We start from the raw sequence: 13,774 nt of genomic DNA on the forward strand, positions 1-13,774 counted from the left end.
CGTTTAAAAGTAGTAATAACAGCACGAGCCACATGGAAGTATACAGTAACAAGGACTTTACTTAATCATGATTAAGTAAAACAGGTGAAAAGCATTACATTTATGTAGTAAGAGTAGTTTACTTACTATCAGATACTTTACATTTTTGTTATGAGTCACTCCAAATTGATTGTGCATACTTAATTGTCCAGTGCCATTCATTTTATTTATCTAATGTGTATGAAAAACAATATTAATGTTGGTTTTATAGAGATTTAACTTCTTGATTTTGCCTGCACAACACCAGTTATCAGTTATATTTTTGTAGCTGTAGTTTCAGGATCCAAATACGCTAAATTATATGGAAATTATACATATAATCGAAAATTCGTAATGTCAAAAGTTTTTTTTTATGTTGACAGAAGTGATGGAAATTCATTTGATCAGTTCTGCCCCCTTCAAAAAATGTGTTTTGTGTTTTCACTTCCGATCTTTTGGGATCTATGCTTAGTCATTCGACATTTGTATTTGTTGGTATTTCGAAGTACATCCAGTTATATATATTTTTCATAGGTTCATAGAATAGTACTAAGCTAAGTGCCCTTGAGAGCCATTTTAAGCCTAGCCAATTATCTCTTGTGAGACTCAAACCCTGCACCTTGTATTTGTAAGGCAAACATCTTAACAATTAGGCCACCCTCCATTTATCAGATCTGACTGTTGGGTTTTTGATCTACTTGTTAGATCTGTATTGGCATAGCAAGCTCTGCAAACTTTTCCCTCCTACAATGTAGCTGTCCTTTATAGTCCAGCTTTCCCCAAATCTCACTTGTCACCATCATCCTAGGACATGATCTCCACCAAGCAGCTAATTGCTCCACCACCTTTGATAAATATTTTGAATATTTTTAACAATTTTTCTACATATTATTGTTAGTACTTGCCTAGCAAATTCATAGTGACATTTAGACGTCAGTCTTTTGACTTTGTGGGTTTTTGAACTTTTTTCGGTAGTAAGCTCCAGAACTTGTTGAGGGGCCTTAGAATCATTAATATTTTGAATTTAGGCACTTAGGGAGAAGAGTTTTATTCTCAGCACTTGTGGTTATTTGTTTTTTGTTTGGTGTTCCATAGCGGTGTGTTATTCTCTGTAGCTCTGTGGCATCTTTTTTCTGGAATTCATAAAGGAGAAAAGAAATTTAAAACAGTTCTAGTAGGGACACAAAATTCTACCCCCGGGATGGTCATAAGATGTACGTCTTGGGGTGGAACACTTGACTGTGGGCTTCTCCAGTCCTTTGAGTAGAGGGCCTTTTCTGACAGAAAAAGTAAACTAATCATAAAAGGTCTTCTTCCTCCTGATCCTGAGGGAGACAAGATCAAGAGAGCAGGGGACAGTTGCATCTACCGAGATGAGAAAGAGAAAGGCAGAGAGGATCCTTAGAAGAGAAAGGTCAATAATGATGCTTCGTCTTCTGCACCCAAGACTTCAAAATGGCTTCCCCCTTCCAGGTCAGATCCAGAATCACCTCCTTCAGCTCTGATCCACTCAAAGCCCATCTTGTTATATTCAAAAACACCAGCAGAATGAATACCAAGTTTCCATCAGAGTGGGAGCATTCTCAGATCACTTACTGCCCTCCTTTTTTAAGCAGGTCCTTTAGGTCCATCAGGAGTGCTTCTGAATTAGAGGTGGATCAAATGCTGAAGGGCCTTTATGAGGATGAAAATAGACATTATAGTCATTCCTCCCCTTTTAGCCCAAAGAATGAAGAGGACAGACATTGTTTGCCTGATCCTTCCTACTTCTCAAGCCCATCTCCCAGAACGTATGTGTTTGTAACTGCTGACCAGGCCAGTGTCTGTTCTTTCATACTGGCTGGTGCTCTTACCTTGATCCAGAGTGCCAAGGGGCAACCTAATTGGCACCCAGGTTTCTAGAACTGAATGGATCTCGGTCATGTCGACTCAATGCCAAGTGCTCCATACTGTCCTAGGAGCCACCCTAGAGGACTCCCTGCTCAGGTTCGGGATTCTCCGTCTCTGAAGCTTCAGGACCGATTCCTTCTTCAAAGCCTTCTATCCTCACAGGGTGAGGGATTTTGCCTTCGACCAGAGCTATTTCTTCCTTAGGAGATGTGGTTCTGGGTTGGAGTGAGAGGTTTTGTCAGATCTGGCAGACATCGAATTTGCTTTCAAGATCATGGGACAGAAAATTTAATCTCTTTCAAGATTTGACCAGCATACTTTGCAGGACATGGTTCTGCCCCTGGACATACTGTGATTGCTCCCCTGTCCATGCATGTGTCCATTAGTCAGAGTCAACCCTTAAGCCTCAAATGAATGGTACAGATGCCGTCACACTTCTCTGAGGACTCAGATAATCTACCATCTAATGTACTGATAAAGAGAACATGTGAAAGGAAGCAGCTGGACTCCCCATCAGACTCAGATGACAGCAAGAATTCCCCTCAGTGTCACCTGAGGGTGTTACATTTGTCAAAATTCTGAAGCTCATGCTCCAGAAGGATTACTGCCCCCCTCCCCTCTCCTTTGTCCTCTTTTTTGAGGCTTATTACTCAACTGCCTGTACATTCTGGATGCTTCCTCCAGTGGGCCACATGATAGCTGCACAGAAGTCATGACACCAAGTGCAACACCCATTTTGCTTGATCCAAGATGAGCAGTGTGACGTCCCTCCTCTGGGCCAGTGACTGTCAGTCCTCACCACAGACACCAGTGAGGGATGTTCACTTTGAACAAAAATAGATACACACAGATAAAGCTCTCTGCACCAACCACAATTTCCCTTAAGTGCACACAGGGAACACACTCCGTCCTGGGGCTGGGTTTCCCACTCTCTCTCCAGATCCCCAAATAAGACTCCCCACTGACACAGCTATAGAGTTAAGTCCTCAACTGAGTGATCCAAGCCAAGTCCTTTATGGCATTCTCTGTGAAACCAGTGCTCTGTGTCCCTACTCCAAGTAACTGACACACACACTCTTTGAGATTTTTACACACACACACACACACACACACACACACACACACACACACACACACACACACACACACACACACACACACACACTTGGGAAAGGCTGGCACATATATACCAGCTATGCCTTCCCCTCTTCCCAGACTATAAGGTAGATTCTCTGCCACCAGCCATCTATTTAAGGTTGTTACAAGGGTACCCAATTATACTGAGTGAAATTACTACTAATACCAATAGTAATGCTGACCAAACAGCAAGGCTTTCAGGAGCAGCCACAGTGTCACCAAATAAGTACTCTCAAAGGTTAAAATATTTGCAAAAAAAGCCAGAGTAAAAAGTTTAAATATTTTTAATAATTAATACAATAACATGAAAATCCTAAATATTTGTTTACACTAAACACCAGAGTTTGTCGCAGGAAATATTAAAAATAACACAGATGGACAGGTTCAGACAGATCCAGTAAAACAATACTTAACTAATCTCACTATATTTTCTTGACTGATCTAAAGAATTACTGTCCCCTAGTTCATTTACTAGAGCACGGCAAGATAACGTCAGTGAGTGATCCTTCTTTGACAGGTTTCACAAACATACTGCCCTGAGACTTCTGTTTCATCTAGTATTAATACATAATTTTAGTGCTGGATTACAGAATGACATCACATACATCTGGTCATCTGAGTTCTGGTTTCAACACTACCCTTTTACTAGAAACTGAACCAGAATCTAGCACATATATGTCATAATACACACACACATTGACCTTAACTAAGATGTGTTATAACATATGGAAGCTATAAAACCATTTCAAAAACTCCTACCCTTCCAGGGTAGCAATTAGTTCATCCCTAAGGACAATACAGTAGGATTCCTAGTCCTGCTTTTCAACATTTTATCTCTGGCTACAATCAGAACTGTAAGATACAATTTTTATGACCTAAATGAGGTAATTTAATTTCAGACTATTTTTCAGAGTTAGCTGTAATGAGATTAATCTCTTCTCTTCCAGTACCATATGTTACAATATATTAATTTCAACAGTTACAGTACAGTCTGATATACAGGTGTATTTTTTCTGTCCAGCAGGACCCACTGCTGGTACATTTTTAACACAAGCAGCTTTACAAATACTTTTTTAGCACAAGCACCTGTACAAATCAGTTTGATATACAAATGACAAATAATTGTTTACAAAACTCCAGCTAGCTATGCTGGCATATGTTACATATCCACTGCCTTACTCCTCCTGGCATAGCTGGAAATAACTCACATCATTACAGGCAGTCCCTGAGAGACAAGGTAGTTGAGCAGTGGCCTTTCTGACTTCTTTGTGTTTGCCCTCCATTTCCCTGTTTACAAAATCCTTACAGAAAGCCTTCCAGAGCAGAGCAATGGTCATTCTCATTGCCCGTTTCTAGCATAGACAAATTTAGTTCCCTCTGCTAAGTCCTAATCTTAAAAAGCCACCTTGGCTTTTAGATCTGGCTCTGTATCATATGTTCCACCTGTCCAGGAAGATTAACCTGTATCTTGAATCTAAAACTATCATCTTGGTTTCTCCAATTCCAGAAATAATAGTCTAACAACATAACCATCTGCATCCTAGAAAGATTCTGCTCAGAGGTTCTACCTTAGTAAATAGAAGTATTTTGCTCTCGTGAGATCAATCCTTTGGAGACCTGATGTTTTACATTTTCTAGAGACCTTATTTGATGCAAGTATCTTTTTTTTTCATCTATTAAAGTGCACTTGGGTTCATGTTCTAAAGTTTTCCCTCTCAGGCTCTTGGTCACTGGTACTGAATAATTGTGCAACATTTTCTAAAGAGTGTTTTTTCCATTAAGAGCACCACTCAAGACAGCTTTCCCCTCCTTGGAACTTAAATTTAGTGCTGAAAGCACTGCCCCAACCTCCTTTTAAGCCATCACCTTCTGCAGCTTTGAATCATGGAAAACTCTTTTCTTTGTGGCCATTGCTGTGGCCAGAAGAAATTCGAAGCTACATGCTCTGTCATTATTTCAGGCCATACTTGTTTTTCATAAGGACATAGTCTTCCTTAGAACCAGTCCATAATTCATTCCTGAAGTGATATTTAATTACTGTACATCTTGAACCAATCTATCAATCTTCCAGTATTCTTTCCTAGTTATTCCAACAAAAGGAAATATATCTTGGATGATCACAGGCAACTGAGATTTTACTTACATCACAGTAAAGGGCATAGGAAAGACTTGCAGTTTTTTATTTCCTTCGTTCCAAATAGGCTCAGAAAGAAAGTATCCAGAACAGCTCTGTCCATATAGCTGTCAGACCATATCACATCTGTGTATCAAAGCACAGTTAAACCCAAGGCTCATTCCCACATTCTGTAGGTACAGCTGCAGTATTCTTTAATAATTCTTTCATTGGTGATATTTGAAGTATGTCAGCTTGGTTGATATTGACTTTTCTTAGCACTATGAGACGGATTTGATTTCTAGATCCAGAGCTTTCTTTGGAACCTCCCCCAAAAGACTCTTATCATGATACCACACCAGAATATCAGTAGCTAGGGATTTTGACCCAACAGTTGGATCAGATGGACAAACTGAAAAGGATATGAAAGTTACATACTTACCACGACACTAGATCCTTTCATTCCCATCTGTCCAATACATCAATCCTCCCACCATCCCTTGGCCTTGAGGATTCTAAAGAAGTCATATATTATCCTAGGTGTTTAAGCAGCAAACTCAGTCTGAGGGAATCTGGTCTAGACAGGACAGTTGCTAGATGCATTGTGTGAGGGGAAAGGTTTGAGGAACCCAAAGCTGGAGTACTAGCTATGCTGGTACAGATCTGACAATGGGCTCGAAGACCCACACTTGTATTGGACGGATGGGAATAAAATAATCCATTGTTATGTTAAATATATGACTTCCATCCCCCATTCTTCTGGGACCATTTCTTACAAACATTAATTTCCACATATCTGAGACATTAAGAGCAGAAAGGAGAAAAAGGCCTGTGATCTGTCTAGATGGCTTCTCCATCCTTTTTCAGAAAAAAGCTTAGTACTCACATTGTTTTCTGTGGTGGGTTATTCAAACTAGTCCAGGTAACGTAGAAGATGATTCAAAATATCAGTACTCTTTATACCAAGCTGTTCCTCAACCAGCAGTTATCCAATGTGAACCTACATAATATGCTCAATATCAACCACGTTAACCAGTACAGTATAGTTTATTTAATGAGGTGCCACCACCCTAGGCATCTTGAGCTGCTAGCTGTGCTCAAGGTAATTTAGGGGAAGTGTCCCCTAGAGGGAGATGTGCTGAAATACCCACGTGACAGCTGATCTTGTACTGGGCTTTACTATTTACTGCTGTGGCTTCCTCTGTGGTTTCTGTCCTTGTACTTTGATTAATAGACTTCCCTGTCTGAAAACACACTGCTAAAAAAAACTACATACATGGAATGGTTATTATGAATATTGGGATCTAACAAATGAATGACTAAACTGCGGTGGTGGTGCTGCGGTAGCGTTGTCGCCTCACAGTATGACGTTGTCCTGTTCGATTCTCAGTTAGAGCGTCTTCTGTGTGGAGACATGCATGAATGGGCGTACCTTCGTTGAAGGTTGTGCGTCAGAGCTGGCAACTCGGCATGTAAAAATCTACTGCCAATCATTAGCGGACTGGAGTTCCGCTGTGGCAACCCCTAACCAGGAAAAGCTGAAAGACACAACAACAACAACAAATGAATGACTAAATCACCTCTAGGTCAAGAATGCTTGCTGGAGTACTAATTACTTACATTAATTAATTAATGATTTAAAGACACCATTTTTCTTTCCAAATTTAAGTCACGCTTTTTTGCCAGTAACTGTATACCAAAAAAGTCTGCCACTTCTACCGCCTACATAAGTCAGAGATTCCAATGCATCAAGTTTGGAACCAGCCTAAGAACTAGGAATCAACTCTCTGAATCTCCTTTGGCTCATTGTAATAAGTTCTCTTCACAAGTGATTATTCTATGTAAGGATAAATAAAAGGAAAACATTTGGCAGTAAAAGATTTCATTTGTATATATTTTACTTTGTACTAATTCTGCATACTGATAGACGTGCAGTTCTGCTGGAATAAAGGTGTCTTTTATTGGGGAAATCAAGTCAGAATGGCAAACTCAGCAGAACAACACAATGAAACATAACTAAATGCAAATACTATTAAATTATGTATCATAGGTTTGTCAATATGCCAATATTCCACAAAAGGAATGCTGTAACAAGCGGGCAGCAAGCAATGGAAGAACATAGTAACTAAACAGTCAGCCCAGGGTATATGTATGTACATGGATTTATATTATAATATCAAAAACTCAAAATATTAAAACCCAAAATATCTAAAAGTCAAAATACTGAAAATCTATTTAATGCAGGAGGGCAATCCCCACAGCACCCACTACATGGAGGGCTGCTGCTGTAAGTATAGTGTCCCTTCACTAGCTGGTAAAGTCATTTTACTTTATCTAGAAAGAATAATAATGAAGGTTACTTTTATTGTCCCAGCTACATTGATACTTTCAGAGAGTTAAAAATTCCATTGGTTAATAAAAAGAAGTTATGTCTTGCCATAACGTTCCATCTGTGTTGCCAATCTTCACTTATCCTTGACTATGGGTTTGGTTCCGTATCTCGGAACCGACTTGGCTGTTATTCCTGCACGTACCTTCCAAAACACCCTCGAGCTCTGCTATACCCATAATGCTTCTCTCAGGATTACCTCAGACTGAGTTTGCATAAGATAGTGACAGACAGGAAATAGACCAGAGACCATATCTGTATTCTTAAAAGGAAATCCATTATATTGGGATATATCCTTTCCACCAAGAAACCTGAAATTCGGGGGGAGGGAGGTTGGGAATGTCAAGGATAAGTGAAGACTGACAACACAGATGGAACATTATGGTAAGACATAACTGCTTTATGTAATGTTGTCAATCTTCATTCATTCTTGACTGTTGAGTTTGGTTCCGAACCCATGAAACCAACTTGGCCATTATACAAAGCTTGCACCAGCCAAAAACTCTCGAGCTAAGGCTACCTATACTGCTTCTCTTCCCTTTACTTCAAATTGAATTTGTCTACCATTAAGAAAATAGAAGCTCTGTCTGAGCAACAACACTATAACAACCCCAGGACTAGTTCAAAACTTCCAGAAGTCTCTAGGAGGGGGCAGGAGGGTGGGATGTCAAGAATGAATGAAGATCAACAACACAGATGGAATGTTATGGCAAGACATAACTTCTTTATCTGATGTTGTCAATCTTCATTTAATCCTTAACTGTGGAACAGAGGCCCAGCTACCTACATCTTAGGGGGTCTCACAAAAGTATATTCCTGAGCTTCATTGAACCAAATGATGCTCGTCCCCTAGAAGCCAGATCCAGCTTGTAATGTGTAGCAAAGGTATACGGGGATGCCCAAGTAGCTGCTGCATAGATATTGTCTATAGGAGCTCTAGAATGAAAAACTGCATAAGTGGCTATTGCTCTTGTAGACTGCGCCTTTACTGGGCCTGGAAGTTGCACTTTCCTTTTGTTACAAATGAAGGTTATACAATTCTTAAGCCATTTAGCCAGAGTAACCTTAGAGACTGGTTTGCCCAGAGTAGTAGGAAAAAAAGAAATTAACAACTGGTCAAAATTTTTGAATTCTTTTGTTCTGTGAAGGTAAAAATGTAATTGTCTATGAACATCTAGCAAATGTAGACAATACTCACCTCTGTTTGAAAATTTGGGAAAAATATGGGAAGTTGTTTTGTCTGGTTGATATTTGTCTTGGGGACTATTTTTGGTACAAAGGATGGATTAGTTTGCAAGGACTCCCTGTCTTTATGGAAGTTTTGTAAGGAGGCTTGCAGTTCTGATATTCTCTTAGCAGAAGTAATAGCAATCAAAAATAATGTTTTCCAAGATAAATACTTCAAATCGAAATTTGTAGATGGCTCAAATGGAGAATATATTATGGACTGTAGCACCAGGTTCAAGCCCCAAGGTGTGGAAGGGTCCTTGTACAGAGGTCTGAGCATTAAAGTTCCTTTCAGAAAAGCTTCACAAAGTTTGTGGGATGTTAGAGCTGTATCATTTAAGCCATTATGAAACTTGGAAATTGCAGCTAGATGTACTCATACGGTTGAGAAGGATGCTACCTCATCAAAAAGTGATGCTAAGAATTCTAAGACCTTATCAACTGGTGCAGAATATGGGTCAATATTATTCACTGTAGCCCATTTTGAAACTTTTTGACATTTGCTATTGTATAATCTTCTAGTCAAAGATTTATGGGAGGCTAGAACAATTCGTTGAACTGGGTCAGTGAGACTAGTATGCCTGGCAATCACTGTAACTGGAGGAGCCATGTAGTGAGCTTGAGATTCTGAAGATTTAGATGAATGAGCCCCTCTGGATGGGGCAAGTCATCTGGAGCTGAGTCCAGGGTCCATGGTTTCCGAATTAGGTGAGGCCAAAGAAAGGGGAACCATATGTGTTGAGGTCAGAAGGGAGCAATGAGAATTATCCTGTTCGACCTGCTGGATTTCTTCAAAAACTGGGAAATGAGAGGTATCGGGGGGAAGGCATACAGCAGACCAGAGGGCCAGTTGTTAAGGAGAGCACCTCTTGGTGAATAGGGAAAAGTAGCTAGCTGCACTTATTGTTCAGGGGGGATGCAAAGAGGTCACAGCTGGTCTGGTCCCATTGGTGGAATATCCTTTCTGTCACCAAAGAATTGAGAGACCACTCATGAGGCATTAGGATGCTCCTGCCCAGTTTGTCTGGAGCTCTACAGAATGTGCATTGCAATTAGAAAGCGGTGGATGCAAATTACCCATTGCCATAACTTGAGTGCTTCTTGACAAAGATGGTAAGACCCATACCTCTCAACGTAGAAACATTAAAAATCTGGACAAAGGCACCTGAAAAGTAGGTACAACTGACCAAAAATCTATACGCTGATTAACATGCAATTTGCACACATAATTATGTAAACCCACCCACTCCGATGGAATTGTTGGTTGCCAACATTGAAACTCAAATTGAAGAGGCAAAATATTAAACACAAAATATAACAAGAACAATAGTCTTGTATTTATATTAACATTTGAACTTTTGAACTTTCTATAAAACTAAAGTGCATTTTTCTTTTATAAAAATAAAATTAACTGCTATATAAATCTCCAAGAAAATGTTGGCAATGTGAAGATAGACAAAGGAAAAAGTAGCAAAAACTCATAGTGCAATATCATGAAAGAAGACGTTCCTGATAACGACTGATTTCCCAGGAACTGACAACAGGTACTATTAGTGTGCAGCATTATTCCTGAGCAGCGCCTGAAACTAAGAATACATTACAGGTTCTTATACACAGCATTCAAAGAAAATCCCACAGTATGAACAGAACACAAGAAAGAATTGCAATCCTTAAGTTGTCTTTGCTCTTACCATTTGAATGACACTGAACTCTGTAGTCAGCTTTGGTCAAACATTTTAAAATCATAACATTTGTTTAGTGGATAAAGTTCCCTGCATCCCCGTATGCAGGATTCTGTGCCCTCAAACAGCCCTTCAAACATCCCATTTTTTAAATAACAAGCCAATCTTTTGCCAAAGTCATGGTAAACAGGAGAAAAAAAAACATACCAAGCACTTGGAGTTCTTTAGCCATGAAACAGCATTCAACACCAGTATTCAGTAGTCAGTACCTTTGTTATTAATCTGCCTCTTAATGGTTCCTTCCAATTCCATTCTTTGTTTTAGCTAACAATTCCTCTCCATTTTAGCTTCTATTTCTACAGCTCATCTTTCATGAGTGCATATAAAGTTGCAACAATGCTCTATTAGAATTCCATGCTCCATGTAAGACTCAATTACGTATTTTTATCCTCCCTACAATGTATTTTGTAGTCTTCATACATTTTGCTTTCCTTTTACAGGCAGGAAGATCAGACAACATATTTTTCACATACACAGTAATATATGCAATTCTTCAAATCCTTAACATCCAAAAATTCCAACTAGCTGAAGTAAACAAATTGCTCAGTCATACAGCAGACAAACAGAGACTGAGGGAATTGGAATTAAACCAAGGAATATAAAATGAAGCATATTAATAGCTTATAGACTTCATCCTCTGCCCTATTAACGTCACCTTCAAAAAATCCTTTAAGTACATATTTCAGCAGATGGATTCACTTACTACAATTCTAGTTTTCTTGTCTAGACAGATGACAGACTTAGTGTGCCAAATGACATCTTACCCTAAAAACCTGCATGAAAATTTTTGAAGACACCTCTGTAGCTGGTTTTATGTGCACTATGAGGGTCTCTACTCGGTTCCATTAATTTAGCCATTATGGAAATAGATGACTGTATCACAAATCCCCAGCAATTAGACATTGTAAATAAGTAATGGAGGCTGCTGCTATGCTGGTAAACGCTTGTGCAAGCAGTATAAATCAAAGTTATAGTAAATCAAAATAGCAGGACTGAGCGAAAACAAGTGTAACACTTAAAGTTCAAAGTACTTTATTATCAATAATTAATAAGATAGCGCTTTTGGCTGTAGCTTCATCAGATCTTACATTCATTCTAAGATTCCACATCTTATATATACACAGGTTTTAAACAATTAATCAATCAAGTAAGTTAATTGGTATGATTATTTAAAGAAGCAGGCAGACATCAAAGACCAGCAATATACAAATCTGATAAAGATAAAACCATTTAAAAACAATCTCATATATAAAGTATACATAGGAAACACATATATAAAAAATATATATAAAAAACATCAGTTAGTACATATATAAATATATATGTACTAACTGATATGTTTTTTATATATATTTTATATATATATTTTATATATAAATATATATGTACTAACTGATATGTTTTTTATATATATTTTTTATATATAACTTTTTTATATATGTGTTTCCTATGTATACTTTATATATGAGATTGTTTTTAAATGGTTTTATCTTTATCAGATTTGTATATTGTTGGTCTTTGATGTCTGCCTGCTTCTTTAAATAATCATACCAATTAACTTACTTGATTGATTAATTGTTTAAAACCTGTGTATATATAAGATGTGGAATCTTAGAATGAATGTAAGATCTGATGAAGCTACACAGCGAAAGCGCTTATCTTATTAATTATTGATAATAAAGTACTTTGAACTTTAAGTGTTACACTTGTTTTCGCTCAGTCCTGCTATTTTGATTTACTAAGACATAAAAGCCTTTAAGTATGAAAATGCAAACTACTTTTCAAATTGTTAAATTTCAGACACTTATAATTTTTCATACCTGTATATTAAAACAATAACCACATCCATGCACGTTCCTTCACCACTGCAGCCACACATCCCAAATGGCCCTGCCATATCCCTAATAACCCCAGTGATGCCAAGGTAGAGACACAGATTTAAAATGTGATGTATGCAATTTCATTCCTTTCTTAATTCAGACTGTGACATATTTGTAATCTATATTTAAGCTTTGCAAAATGTGCAACTGAAACTGTATTATTAAACTGTGTTTATAAGCCTCATTAACAGTGACAGGAGAATTGTATTTGTCCTTGTATGTAAGATAGAAAAAATATATATGGAATTTGTAACCTTGGTCTGCTGAAAAATGCAGTAATCAAAAAAAAACACCAGTTTTGCAATGTGAGTGTTAAAGGCAATCAAAATTAACAACCAAACACTAGTTGGATGAAACAATGGATCCACACAGTTTGCAACTCAGAAGGAATCAGGGAGCTGTGGGTTCCGGCTGAAAAAAATAGTCATCTGCTAGAACTAAAACCAACGTTTGAAACATATTATTTAGTCTTTCTACTGTTTTTACTGTATTTGAGAAGAACTAATGCAATTAATTGCCTTTTTTCCCTGGGAGGCTATACATAAGCTAAAATATTTTTCAGCAAAAGTAGTATAGGGCAATTAATCCTGCTGGAAGACCTTGCTATGTAAACATCTATGTAAATTGCTGTCATCATCTGCCCAACAACTCAATTAGGTTAAGTGCTCTCAAGTTAGATTCAGTTAGGAAGGGTATCCATCCAGTATCAGTCAGATTTTTTCTTTTAAATATTTTGGTCTTTGTGTAAACTGTATTTACCCATGCATATTTAAATTGCAACTGCGTTAACTTCTTTATTTTATGCTTAAGTATTTTATTCATTCATTCATTTTTACAGTCTAACAAATGTGTAAGCAATGCTTGCAAGTCATAATGGGATCTGTATCACTAATCTGCAGTAATGCCAATGTTTACTCAGAGGGACTTGCATCATCACCTTTGTACTTAAATCCAAAGATTGTTGCAGTCGTCGAGTCCATAGCTTTCAACCTGCTTACCTGCGATTTTCAGCCTGAGCTTTCCTATTGCAAAAGTGTAACTACACAGACACACAAACACCTAGACTGTCATCTTAGGAAGGAAAAGCAACAGGATTTGAAACACAATCTAGTAGTCGCTTTTTTTTTTCTTTTACCTGGAGGAGCCAGCTCAAATAGGGCTGGGGGAAGAAGTGGTCAAGAATTTTTTCATTTCTTCTCTGCAGTGTGCAGTGCACTGATTAAAAAGAGAAGACTGGTCTGATGTCTCTGCATGGCAGCACAACTTCAGCACTTAACAAACGGCTTGTTGTAAATCAATTAATTTAAAACAAATAGCTGCTCTCAAGCCTCTCAGTCATCCAGTGATTCCTCTACCACTCTTTTAGTCCGTTTGTTGA

The sequence above is a fragment of the Protopterus annectens genome, chromosome 7.part0 (assembly GCF_019279795.1).
Source record: "Protopterus annectens isolate FY-2018-M chromosome 7.part0, PAN1.0, whole genome shotgun sequence".
NCBI lineage: Eukaryota > Metazoa > Chordata > Ceratodontiformes > Protopteridae > Protopterus > Protopterus annectens.